Raw genomic sequence first — 13611 nt, forward strand, 5'->3', positions numbered from 1 at the left:
GTTAAATATTTAGGATCAATTCAACTGGAAAACAGTTCATAGAATCCTAGAAAATGATAAACATAAAACTCTAACAGGTGAGTCATAGTTAAGTGAGAGAGAGCAAAGGAAACAATTCATAAGATGAAGTCTTTCATAAGGGTTCACACTGGTTTTAAATTATGGTACTAACACAATGGTTGAAAATAATCAACTACAATTATACCTCTCACTTTTCACTGTGAATGAATGAATTCTTCAGACCTGTATGGTACTGTGAAAGAACAGAAGACACTTACAACCACTGTCTTGGACAAGAGACCTTAGACGAGACCTCAGTGGTTACTTCAAGGAATATGCTCCCTCACAGGAACAAGATCTGAGAGAATACTTGAAAATAATTGTTATAGATGTTTTTAAATTATATGCCATGAAGCAAGAAAAGAGACATGTTTTTAATGTGATGTTGCAACACAAACATTTTTCTACTGTGGTGTAGCTACTGAATCGAGAACCCAGAAAATCATTTCTGAATGCAAAGGTCGTTAAACATATTAGAAGTAATATTGTTAAGCCTATATGAATGATTATTACATATGAATCACTGGGACAGACACACGTTTTCTTATTGCTTTCAGTTCCAGAATCTAACTGAAAATCCACATCTGCAAATACTCAAAACATTGTGCTGTGTTTCTTCTAAGAAACGCTGTTTTGTGCTGTGTTACCTTGTGTCCTTACTGCTTGCTCCAAAGCAACAGTCTCTTTCCCATTAGCTTCAATAGGTTTTTCAATTGGACTCTTCAACTGCAAACCAGCTAGGACTTCATTCAATTATTCAGCAATACTACAGTTTAAATGAAAACATGGCAATATGATGCTAAAGGTCCCAAACTCTTTTCAGATTTCTGATTACTGTCCTTGATAAACATGTAGCACAATACTTGAAAAAAAGTGATCTCTAGAATCAAAGACAGAACCAGAATTCTGTTTGATTACAAAATGCATGTATACTGAAGCCAGAAGTACCTTCACAGACATAAAATGTGCAGTATCTTTCATCCTTCATGCACCTGCCTTTGAATTGAGAACTAAGTGCTTTTCAAGTATTATTACAAAGATACTAGATAAAGGCTTTTGCAAAGATCTTGATTCTCTAAATTCTTGACCCTAAAGGTTTGCCATTCACTATTATTTTTTTTTTTTGGCATTTTCTCAGCAGTTCTCAGTATTTTAGAACTTCCAAACTTATAAGCCAACTTAGCCATTTATAAGCCAACTTGTTACTTCATACCTATATTTTTTGTCTATCTAAATATAAAAAGAAAGAGTAGAATCCCTAGTACACCAATTACTAAAACAGAAGGTGTAATCTTAAACATATAAATTATGAGTTCTGCACATGGCAAATTTAATTTTCATCTCATAGTTGTGTTAATACTCAGCATTACCTATAGAGAATGACAGATCCCTGTAGTAGTTAGAAGAAATCAACGTGGCTTAATCAAAAACAGTTTTCAAGGTCATTATTCAATTAAATAACATATTTTACAAATGCTCTTATAGGTCCTTATCTGGGAAAAAAGAACCTTTAGTTTAAAAGCAGAATGTGTCAGACATCTTGATGCTTTCAAGGTTGATGTATAAGATTTATTAAGTGGAAGTTCAATTTGCCTGCAAAAACTGTGCAGGAGCCAGTAAGTACTGCCTATGAAAGAACCACAATGCTACTAACTCTTCTAGTCACAGGCACTTTGTTGCTGTGCAGAGTAGACCATCTCAGGTCTTTCTGAGTTCGAGTGATCAGTAGCTCTGCACAACATTTTCCCCCATGTCACAATTACTTTGCAGTTATGTAACACATTTGTTTTTTCTCATCTGTACATAATTTTGTGACTTTTTGTGACTTAGGAAAGATTAACTATCAATACACAAGTTTTTATTCTTCTTTACCTATCAAAATTTTTTTTATTAATTATTATTATATAAATATATAAATATTATATATGTATTGGCTTTTTGCAAAGCTTCATCAAAATCTTCCAGTACATGGGGAAGTTGCTGGCCTATGTTTGCATTTGTCTCAGCATCCACATTTTCACAACTTCTGCCTTTTGTCACTAAAAAGATTCACTAGAAAAATTGTGCATAACATTTTGAAATCACATATGTACTTTTACAGAGTTGATAAACCATCACAATACCGCAAAACTGTTGTACATATAACCATTTTCAGTAAAATTTCAAATATGTTCCATTAAATGTTTCTAAACCATTGGGCAGATTAGATATCTGAAGGCAGGATACACAAAACATTCATTAACATTTTGATTTCTATTGCAAGTGCCAAAAAACAAATGTGAGAAAATTATTTCTGAGGTACTTGGTAAAATGATGGTATGGGGTCCCCTAGTTGTACAAGCACCATCTCAGACACATGACAACTTTATTATATATATAACACTATTCTTTATCAAAGGGGTAGCAAATATATTTGGTTTGAAACAGTCCAATGTCTGATTAACTGTTGATATAAAGAAAGACACGATAATGCTTATAAATCATGTATTTTTTATGTATAAAAATAATACATAATTTATAAAAGTAATCATAATTTAAGTTCCACTACTTTTGAGTTAAAAACATTAAATATTCAAAATAAAATTATTTACTAATATATTCTATTATTGATTTTGGAAGTAACAATATATTTTCTCATAAAGACAGGATGATATTGAAAAATGTTACTCATCTAATTAGAACAGTTTTAAATGTGAACTATATCATGAAATATAAATTCAAAGCCAAAAAACTTTCAAATCTGAAAGTCTTGTGTAAATTTTTTGGAAAAGTTTTCAGGCCATACGCACATCATCTGCAAATATGTCAAAACAGGATCTGTCTTGCTTGTCTATTGTTGTTTTTCTAGTTTTCCTCACAGGTTAGCAATGATTTTACCCAACAAAAGTCTGAAGCTGAATAAAACCATTGCCTGAAATGCATTCCTACACACTCGGTGTCCAAATGCTCTAGAAATATCAATCACCCTAGTTTATAATATTTTCTTAATATCCCATTCTAGAGAATACATAGAAAGTGTTGATGGTATTCATTTCAATTTTTTTATTTTTATTTTTATTTTTCTATTTGGACTATGGGAGATGCTAGGACATTGCACTTGTGGGTTTTTAGAATTTCTTTAAATACTTATTACATATATTATATATGATTGTTGCTTGACAAAGAAAGAGGTTCACACAATAGCCATTCAGGAGATCTTAAGCCAAACCTTGTTTCCTAGCCAGGCTGGATGACCTAGTAAGTTTGTATTTGACAGGAAGGAAACATTCTAGGAAAAATCTTACTCATGTCGGTATTTTTCATGTCTTCTCCAAGTTCTAAAACCGAATTTGTTTAAAATCCTGTTCTACCAAAAGCTTACTAATTTTCTTGTAATTTCATGTGAATAAAAAGTCCTAAAATTTTTCATTTCACAGAAATGCTCACAGCTTCTTAAAAGCCATGCACTTTGAAGTCTGCCTACCATTTTTTTTAGTAATATTATTTTCATTCCATAATACAGAATGAGTTACTTTTTTGTTACCAACCAGTTTTCATTATACTTCATATACAGTTTGCGCATACTCTAGTCTTCTCAAAAACATGTTGCCATCACTCTAGGTCCTACTAATGTAATTTCATTCTAGTTACAATTACAAAAAATTACAAATATGGTGCATGTAAAAAGATGTATCCAAGCACATATATGATGTATCTCAAAAATGGGATGGTAAGAATACTAGTTTTGTTATTATTGTTTTGAGATCTTTTGTAATCATTGATTAGAGGTTTTGGTATAACAATCTGGTAGCAAGAAAGAGGTCTCTGAAATAATTAGGTTCTTCAAGAGACATACAGCAAATTTAGCCAAATTATTATTTTACTATGCTAAAGGTGCTATGCAACTGTATCTGTACATACTAAAGCACAGCTGTTTTATATAATACAACAATGCTTTCCTCCAGGACAATGATTTCCAACAAGCAGGGATTCTTCTTTTGAAGATTAATTCAAAATAAATAGAAGAGAAAAATAAATGTTGCAGAAATCTAAGCTTCCATATCTTCTGGTCTCCTACATCCAGAAATTTTGGTAATATAAATCAGATACAAGATATGCTAAAATCAAAGACTGTATATACACATAATGCAACTTAAACCAGAAAACAAAACAAAGAAACAAACAAAAACAAACAAAAAAAATCTGGAAAAAAAATCTGTACAACTTCCTGAAAGTATGCTTACTTGCTTTTTGACCCATTTTGTTTTCTCCAAAGCACATCTGGCTCTCACTACGTGTGATTAATAGACTGTGGATCAAATCCAATTCACTCACTCTTAATGGTTGCTTCTAATTGCTCTTTTATTTATTTATTTTTTTTTAAGATGCGCACTCTTTTTCATCATATTACTTCACAATTTATTTTAACCAGATGTCATTGCAAGCTCCAATGCAAAAATGCTTCTGTCTAGATCTGATCTAGTCTATATACTCCATAAATAAACTAAAGGAACAGTTTAAAAGCCAAAACAAGTTTACCTAAATTATGTTATTTGGGGGACCTGGAAGAGCAAAGTAGATGATAACTGAAACAGTGAGCATGCATTGCTAAACAACTCCATCAAACCATAATCAAATTAAACAGCATTTGGAAAGCTTTCTCAATAAAAATAAAATAAAATAAAATAAAATAAAATAATAATAATAATAAAAAAATAAGAACTGCAGTGTTTCTAAATGAAAAACTGAAGCAAGCATCTAAATGTACCTTGGAATAAAAGTATGTTTAACACTGTGTTCAACAGAAGGAATTCCATCAATAGGTAAGTGAACAGAATATTTCATGCAACAGGTGAAATTATTAAACTGCACTTACACTAATCATGCCTTTATGGAGACAGAGTCAGATGGAAAACATACTGAAATATGCAAAATGGTCAAATAAAGCATTAAGGAACATGTTTTTTTCTAATTACCTCAGGTTGAAAACTTCAATTTCATAACAAAATCACAGTTTAAAGACAGCCTACATAAGTATTGTTTTACAATATAAATAAATTCATGTGAATCCTCAGGGAGCAAAAGAAGCATGATCACTTAAGAGGAATATTCTGAAGGAAAAATATCAAGTAATCCCAGAAGATAGCACGTAAGTCTATTCTTATGTTAACTAAGTTTTGTTCTGAATTTTGTTTCAGGAAAGACAACCACCAAATGTGTTCTGTGATCACCTGTATCTTTAAAATAATGGCCAGCCACTTAAAAATAATATATATATACATACATATATATATACATACATATATATATACATACATATATATATATACATACATATATATATATACATACATATATATAACATATATATACTGACCCCAGAAAATTCACTATATTTCCTATAAAAGAAATCAAAATATACTTTCTAACAGAATTTCAGTCCCTAAACTGTATCAAATCTGAGATGAATATTATTATCATGAGATACAAAGTATAACTGATCATCAACAAACAGTCTTCGCTGTGAGGGAATAACACACACACACATACACAAAAACAACCAAACAACAACAACAACAAAAAAACACAACAAACATGAGTACTTTCCAACTTTTCAAACATTATTCCTCCTAAAACTAAAACTCCTTGTATTTCCTGACAAATGGATTCCTAACGATACAGTTTCTTTATATGCTGTTTTCTAGTCAGCATAAGATTTCCATGTAATGTTACTTAAATTGCATGTGACCAGAACTGTTTGCCAGTATAGTTTGGTGCAAAAGAAAGAAAAGGTGCCTGAAAAATATGATTATTGTCTAAAATCTCACTGTGAACATATTGCACAAGATAACACATTGCAGCCAAGAACAAAATTGGCAAATCTTGGAAAAAGAATAAAAGAGCTAAGGGTCATTAGTAAATTAAGCTGCCTTTAAAAAAAAAAAAAAAAAAAAAAAAAAAAAAAAGCCTGAAACAATCACTGGGGATTGAAAGCAGATGAGAACAGACAAAGCAGAGCCAACCAAGCTCTTCAAGGGAGTACCAAGTAGGGACTGGGGCAGAGAACACCTACGCTGACTTCAATTTTACCTCGTAATTACTTCTCACTGAGGTCTTTCCAAGTGATCAGATATTGCCAGTCTTTGTACCTGTTAAATCACTGAAGAAAACATGAAGAAAAGGGAACTTTTTGGTCTCAATAAATCTTACATATTTCTAATATACATGTATACCTCAGCTTCATTACAGACTATGAAAGCAAATATTGGTAAAAATCAAAAGTAGCTGGCTGTGTTGCTGCGGAAAGAGTCCTACTTCCCAAACTTGTGTATAAGAAAACAATCATATTGGATTATTATTAATTTTCTTCTTCCTAAACAGACTTGAAGTTTTCTTTAGAATGTTTCTTTACTATACTATTAGCTTATCTACTCAATACCTATATATAATTCATATAACAATGATTTCCAGTTGAAATCATATTACTTTGTGAAGTTATCAATTAACAACTACTGTGAAAATTCTCAACCTTTTTCGTTTTGACCTGGATTACATGTTAAACCATTCTAGCAGCTAACTGAAGGAGATTTTCACAATTAAAGGATAAAAGAATATGAGGCTTTTCTCTTTGTCAATGCACCAGAATAAGGTTATAACTTCAAGAGAGACAAAAAGATCAGAAATTAACATATGAGAGACACCTAAGAATGAACAGAAAAAAGGTTAAATATAATATACTTTAATACCTTCACTTATATCAAAGTAAGTAATTTTATCCTAAGATCACCATTTATGCCAAAAAACACATTAAGAAATATAGAAACCTCTGTATCTGCAGAATCACAAAATAACTTGCTATAGCTGCTCATTATAATGAGCCTGACATCCAGGAACATCTGCTGGCTTAACACTGTTCCCATATCCCAAAAGAAGAAGTTTCAGTGTATTTAATCAAATTTACATTTTGTGTGATTTAATCAAATACATTGAAACAAATCTCAGTATATAAACCAAGTGAACAATTAAAAACATTATTTTAAACAATGTGACTTGGAATTTCAGTTTCTGTATTTACAAGCATAAATAAATAATACATTTTCAAAATGTCTTAAAATACCTTAAAATTTGTATTGACTGAATGCAAATACTGCCCTACATTGGGGAGTGCTGTGGAAGATTTAATTTAAGGAAAGCAGCTTAATCAGAACATAAATGTGACAACAGTTTCAAATGATCTTACTAAGCACATTTAGTATTTAATAGAAAATTTTGTCAACAATGAAAGGGGATGCTACAGGCAACACATTATCCTACAGTTTATCAGAGCATTGCCATGGAAGATTAATAAGAAAAGGAATTAATTCTTACACTTACAGTGATGAAATCCATTACCGATCTTAACCTGAAAAGCTCCACAATTGCTAAAAAGTTGCATACAAAAGAATGAAACATCTTTTCATAGTTCCCTGAACAAAAACATCAGCACCTCTGTCAGACATGTTTACAACCTCAAAGATCATTCTAGAAGAAGATCTGCTATCCCATTTGGCTTCCAGGACTCTATTACAAACACGGCATAGCTTTTGGAAATAGAACAAATATTCACGAGACAGCTTTCCAGCTATAAACAAGATAAAACTAATCATTGTTGCATATCAAATTGATGCTCATGATGAATAATACAGAATATATGATCAAGTCAATAGATATTGGGGAAAAAATGTCCATTTTATTTCTCACAGAGTAACAACAGACTTGTGTTACCTCAGTGTTGTAACTGTCAGAGCTTGAGAGACAAGCCAACAAACCTGAAACCCTTGGATTAGAGAACTAAAAATTAGAATGACTTTCAGAGAAACTGAGCATCCATATTTGATAACAGAATGCAGTCTATATCACATATTTTATACTTTCTGATTCATAACAAAAACACTTGAAAATTTCAGTAGATTGTATACACTATGTAGAAGTTTCCCATTCAATGAGGCAAGGGTTCTGTATTAGAAAAAAATAAAAGTATTAAACTAAAGTAACTCTTAATAACCTTAGTGCTATGCCCATCTTGCTATAAATTCTTGGCAAAAATCAATTGAATTTCAAATGTTTGTTTTCTTGCTTTGATAGACCAGCCAGACATTTCTACCTAAACTAAGTAGTATATATAATTGATAACGTTATACATAACTGAGAAGAGGGAATTCTCCAATGCCTTAAATTAACGTTTAACTGAATAAAGATGTCTCCTCAGAAAGCACAATAGAGACTCAGAGAAGGAATCTGGTGAAGTCTTATGCAAGACGGTAGACTTGACAATCATTAGGGATCTATCTTTTTTTTTTTTTTTTTTCCAAAGACCATGCACAAATAACTTACAAAGTCTGATGAAAAGAATGACTAGCATCAATCATGATTACTATACCATCACTATTTGACTTTTTGTCTACGATACTGCTCTAATAGCTGAGACAGTTCTCCTCATTCTTACTTCCCACTTTTGAATCTTACCATTTGTTAATGTTTAAAAAAAAAAGGTCCTTTCTACTGTATACTTCATGTATTTTTAGAATGTCTAATTCTGAAAGCTTAAAAATAATAAACTTAATTTTGAACTCGATTCATCAAAACATACAAACTGTTGTTTTAAACTGATGAAAAAAATATACTCTGGAACAGAGTAATGAAACATACCAGTATAAAGAGTGTATCTTTCCTTTGAAAAGGAAGAAAACACCTGTACTTTGAAAGTAAATAAATAATATTTTGTTCATGCAGCTTTTTCCATTCATATATATAAGATTTCAATTTAGATAATGGTTTTCTCAGAAATTTACAGGTAAAGGTTCACATATCAGTTCGTAACAGAAGTGTGGTTCTGAAGCACAAAATATATTAATACTGTGGGCACTGCCCTCTAACACCAACAGTATTACTCTACAGAGCAAAGGAAAAGATCATTAGTGTTTAGCTGCAGATTGTCCTGATCATTCAACACACCTACAAATTTTATTTTTATTTTTTTTACTTTTTTTTTTTAAAGTAACATTACTCCAAATTAATTGAAAATAACATGCTTTAAGAAAGGTTTGCCCACTTTCATTCAAAGAAAACTTTTTCTAACTACTATAAAATAATAGAATTATGCCCCACATTCAGTGAGACATGATATTCAAAACAAAAATGCAGGGGTAAAGAATATCTTTTTCTCTTTAAGCTGGTCTCTCCAAAACCTAAATATCCATCTAAATCCCACTTAACACAGCTCAGGATTCATTAGCAGAGTAGGAACACTCTATATAGAACACATTTTTCTTCAATCTGTCAATTGTTAGGACCATATCATTTCATGAACTTTATCTCTGACCTTTAAGCAGAACTACTGAATAAAATATTCTGTGAAAGAAATATAAAGAGCTTCATATCACTCTCTGAGAGATAATTAGCAAATATTTTCCAAAAGTAAAAAAAATAGTAATTATAAAACAAATAGAGAACTTCAGTATATGTTTGACATTTAATATAGCCTAATGTATTTGAATACAGCTCCTCATTTTATTTTTACAGGTTTTTTATGACATATCAAATATTAGATATGTTATTAATAAAACAAAAATAAAATGAGGATTTGCTCTGAAATAATTAAATGTCAAACAAATGATTACATATCAAATATTTGATGAATGTTCTCTTAAAAAATTCATTTCTAATCACTTAAAAACATTTGACTGATAATTAAGAGGATTAGTAGAATTGCTTTCATATTTTAAAGGCCAGCAAAGCATACAATGCTTTTAACTGTTCTATTTTTCAGTTCTTCCTGTGTGTTCAAGTAGTCTCCACTTACACTTAGTGTCTAGACTAGAACATGCATGATTTGGGCATTATTTATTCTTTTAAGTCATACACTGGATTTCAGTATGTTTCTAAACATCATCTACTAGAGTGCACACTGTATACAGAGTACAAAATAAGGTTTATATTACATTATCAAGATTATTCTCTGCCACATATTGCTAAACTTCATGTTGAATGAAACAGCAAGACTGAATGGCCTTCAGTCTAATAATTTTGGGATCTGTGCCAATAAACATCACTTTATACAAGATAGCTCTTGTCAGACAAACATGATATTGTCATCATGAGGCTTAAATTATTCACTGCATCACACAGAAGTGATATAATGCATTTAGACTTCTGTCAGAAATTTCATTTATATGGTATGGCACTAGGAATTTAGTACAATATGAAATGAATTTCACTTATTAAGGTAATTAAGATTAGGCAATGATGATCAAAGAATTAATTGCATCTATAAACTCTGACTTGATGAATGTCTAATGAGTTTCTTCAGAGATTTGATATGACCCATGAATATTTCATATTTGTACTCTTGATCAAAAATTTTAAATATGATCATGCTGATTAAAAGTACTGTTTGGAAATAAGAAGCACTGTGAAGGAATGGTAAATATTTACAAGGACAGGTCAGTTCTAGTGTTATTTGGCTCACCTAAAGGTTGAGCTTTAAGATACCTGGGAACCAAAAACCTATGTTATGTTTTGAGAATGAATTTTAAAAAGATCCCTGAAAAGCTAGGCTCTTAAACGACATGTGTTCTATCACTCTACGCCTCAATTTATTGTGTAAGATGTATTTGATTTATTGTATAATGCTTAAGAACAGCTATGCCAGGTCAGATCAGAAGTTTGTGTAGCGCAGTTTTCACCCAACAGCAGCAAATACTTAAGGAAGAGCATATATCCATGGTCTTCACAGTACTTTCGCCTGAACACCAGAAATTTGCCACTAAGAGACTTACTGCATAGCCTGACCTACTCCTAACAACAATTTTCTATCATTTAAATAAGTAAGAACCTTTAAATGAAAATTTTGAAATAACGATGAGAACCAGAATGAGATCCTAAGTTCAGAGCAGTAGGTAGAACAATTCAGACATGAAGAGTGACGCATGTCAAGACTTTATGAACATTAAAAACAGTTGCTGAAGCTCAAACACAAATTTCAGTTCTATGTGAACACAAATTGTTCAATACTCTACATAGAATCATAGAATATCCCAAGTTGGAAGGGACCCACAAGGATCATCGAGTCCAACTCCTGATACCACACAGGGCTACCCAGAAATTCAGACCATATGACTAAAAGCATGGTCCAAATTCTTCTTAAACTCTGACAGGCTTGGTGTCATGACAGGCTCCCCTGGGGAGCCTGTTCCAGTGCGCGACCACCCTTTCAGTGAAAAACATTTTCCTGATATCCAATGTGAACCCCCCCGTCGCAGCTGGTCACTAAGTATGCATAGGATTGCAGAATCATCTAGGTTGTAAAAGCCCTTCAAGATCACTTAGTCCAGCCATCAACCTGACCTACTAAGTCTTATCACTAAATAATGCCCCTTAGTGTCACGTCCACATGTCTCTTAAATATCCCTAGGGACAGGGACTCCACCACTTCCCTGGGCAGCCCATTCCAATGCTTGATCATTCTCTCTGTGAACAAATTCCTCCTAATGTCCAATCTAAACCTCCTGCGGACCTACCTCAGACCTTTTCCTTGTGTCCAATCATTTGTCACCTGAAAAAAGAGACTGATGCCCTCCTCACTGCAATCTCCCAATAGCTGATATTTCTTGATCATAAAAACTAAGAATCCATAGCTGCTGGCTATATTATAGTATGTGAAACACTACTGTAATCATGCAGAAAGTAGTCAGAAGGATCAAAGATTCCCATGAATTACAAAAGAATTCACTTGTTTTTAATTACAATTAAGGCCATTTTCGTTCAACTCCCAAACCATAAAACTTCTGTAAGTATCTTCTGAAGTTAAGTCAGCTTTGCTTTAGCAAGGATCAACATTTTGAACTACAGTCCTCAAACAATTCCAAATTTGATTTAGAACTAATGCTTGACTTCGTAACAAATGTATGTGTACTGGAATGGAGATCTAGGGGGAGGAGAAGAGAGAACAGAGAAATTTACTATCTCAATTCCCCTAGATTTCAGCGTGATGGATAAATACCCTTAAAAAAAAGTTAGATCAGATATGCAGACAATCAGCCTATAAGGCCACCTTAATTAACAGTCTTAATTTATACTATAAATGCTACCTTAAATCATTGTCTGGGCACAGGTAGCAAAAACTTGTATTCTAAATAGGCTTACAATTTCACTTTACTGTGTGCTCTTTCTCTGATTCCCAACAAGATAAGAACATGTTTTCTAATTCATTTAATCCCATGGTTGAAAAGAGTAACTGAATACACAGTAGGTTTCACTAAAATACAGAGCGGATTGGGCAAATACTTCTATACATCACATAGCATGCACTGCTGACTTAGGAGTATGCAATCCTAAGTTCATCAGTAGTAGTTTTGAGTTCCTAACTCAATACTGGTATTTTCGGTGGCCTAAACTATTTTTCCACATGCTAGCACTGAAAAATTAAAATTAGGATTTTCAGATTTTGTTCTAAGAAATATAATGAGAAAAAGTTCAGCACTAATTTTCAGTGTTGCTGTAGAAATATGCGATTTTCCAGGTTCAGGTTTAATGTTATTTTAAAAATGCAGCAGTTACTAACATCCACTAGAAAAAGAGGGGCTTTTTAATATGCTATTTTATGAAATATAAGGACATCAATTTATAATTTAGTATAGTTCCATAAATATTTATTACACCTTTCAGAACCATCTTGACAAATAACATACTTGATTATGATTATGACTTCTTCTCTAATTTATAATTTTCTCTACATTCACAAAATTTGAGTTTACCAACTGTAATGTCCCTGCTCCATTCAGAATTAATACATCTGAGTGAATCCCTTTCCATTCTTTCCAGAGGTATAAAATAAGGTAGTGTAATTGTTGCATCCAAGAAAGACACAGAATGTAACTCCCTTCTCCCCCCACTCAATTCCTAATTCACTAGGGCCAAAAATACTTAGAGTTTCTCAACATATTTACCAGTAAGAGAAAACATTTTATCCATACATTAAACTTTCTATAATGAAAAGGTATTTACTCTGTGTTCTGCAATTTAGCTGAGGAGAGAGGAAGAACATTATTTTTCAAGGAACATTAACAAGACACTCGTAAGGCCAATCATTACCTCAAATTATATATCCTCAAATGTAAAAGTCACATATAACAATCAATTAAGAATTCTTTTTGGAAACTTTCTCTCAGCAGAAATACAGGCATATTGCTTAAGTAGATGAAAAGTTACTATATTAGAAAAAAATCTGAAAGGTCAACTAACACAATTCACACAAGGACAGAACAGTTAGAATGCATAAAAATGTACACAGTCATCTGGCAAGTACTTGGCTACTGCTCAAAATACAAATAATTTATGATCCATATACATATTTCTTACACAAAACCTGATTAAGGGGGCTAATCCTTTGTGAGATTCAAATGGCTTTCTCACTTTTGACTCTCAGAACAATTACTTTTTGATTGCTTGCCAGTAGGTGATTTATGAGGAAAGTCTGATGGTTTTAGAAAGGTTGTAAATTTACTGGTGACGTCAGATTAATACTTTAAGACA

At 32.1% G+C, this 13611-nt stretch overlaps 1 protein-coding gene across 1 annotated transcript in view; it reads right to left on the bottom strand.

Annotated features, from left to right (window-relative positions):
* Positions 1 to 13611, bottom strand: part of ASCC3 (activating signal cointegrator 1 complex subunit 3) — a 281915-nt gene that overhangs the window by 119086 nt on the left and 149218 nt on the right. The window lies entirely within an intron of this gene.

This window comes from Aythya marila, assembly GCF_965140915.1.
Source record: "Aythya marila genome assembly, chromosome: 3".
Lineage (NCBI taxonomy): Eukaryota > Metazoa > Chordata > Aves > Anseriformes > Anatidae > Aythya > Aythya marila.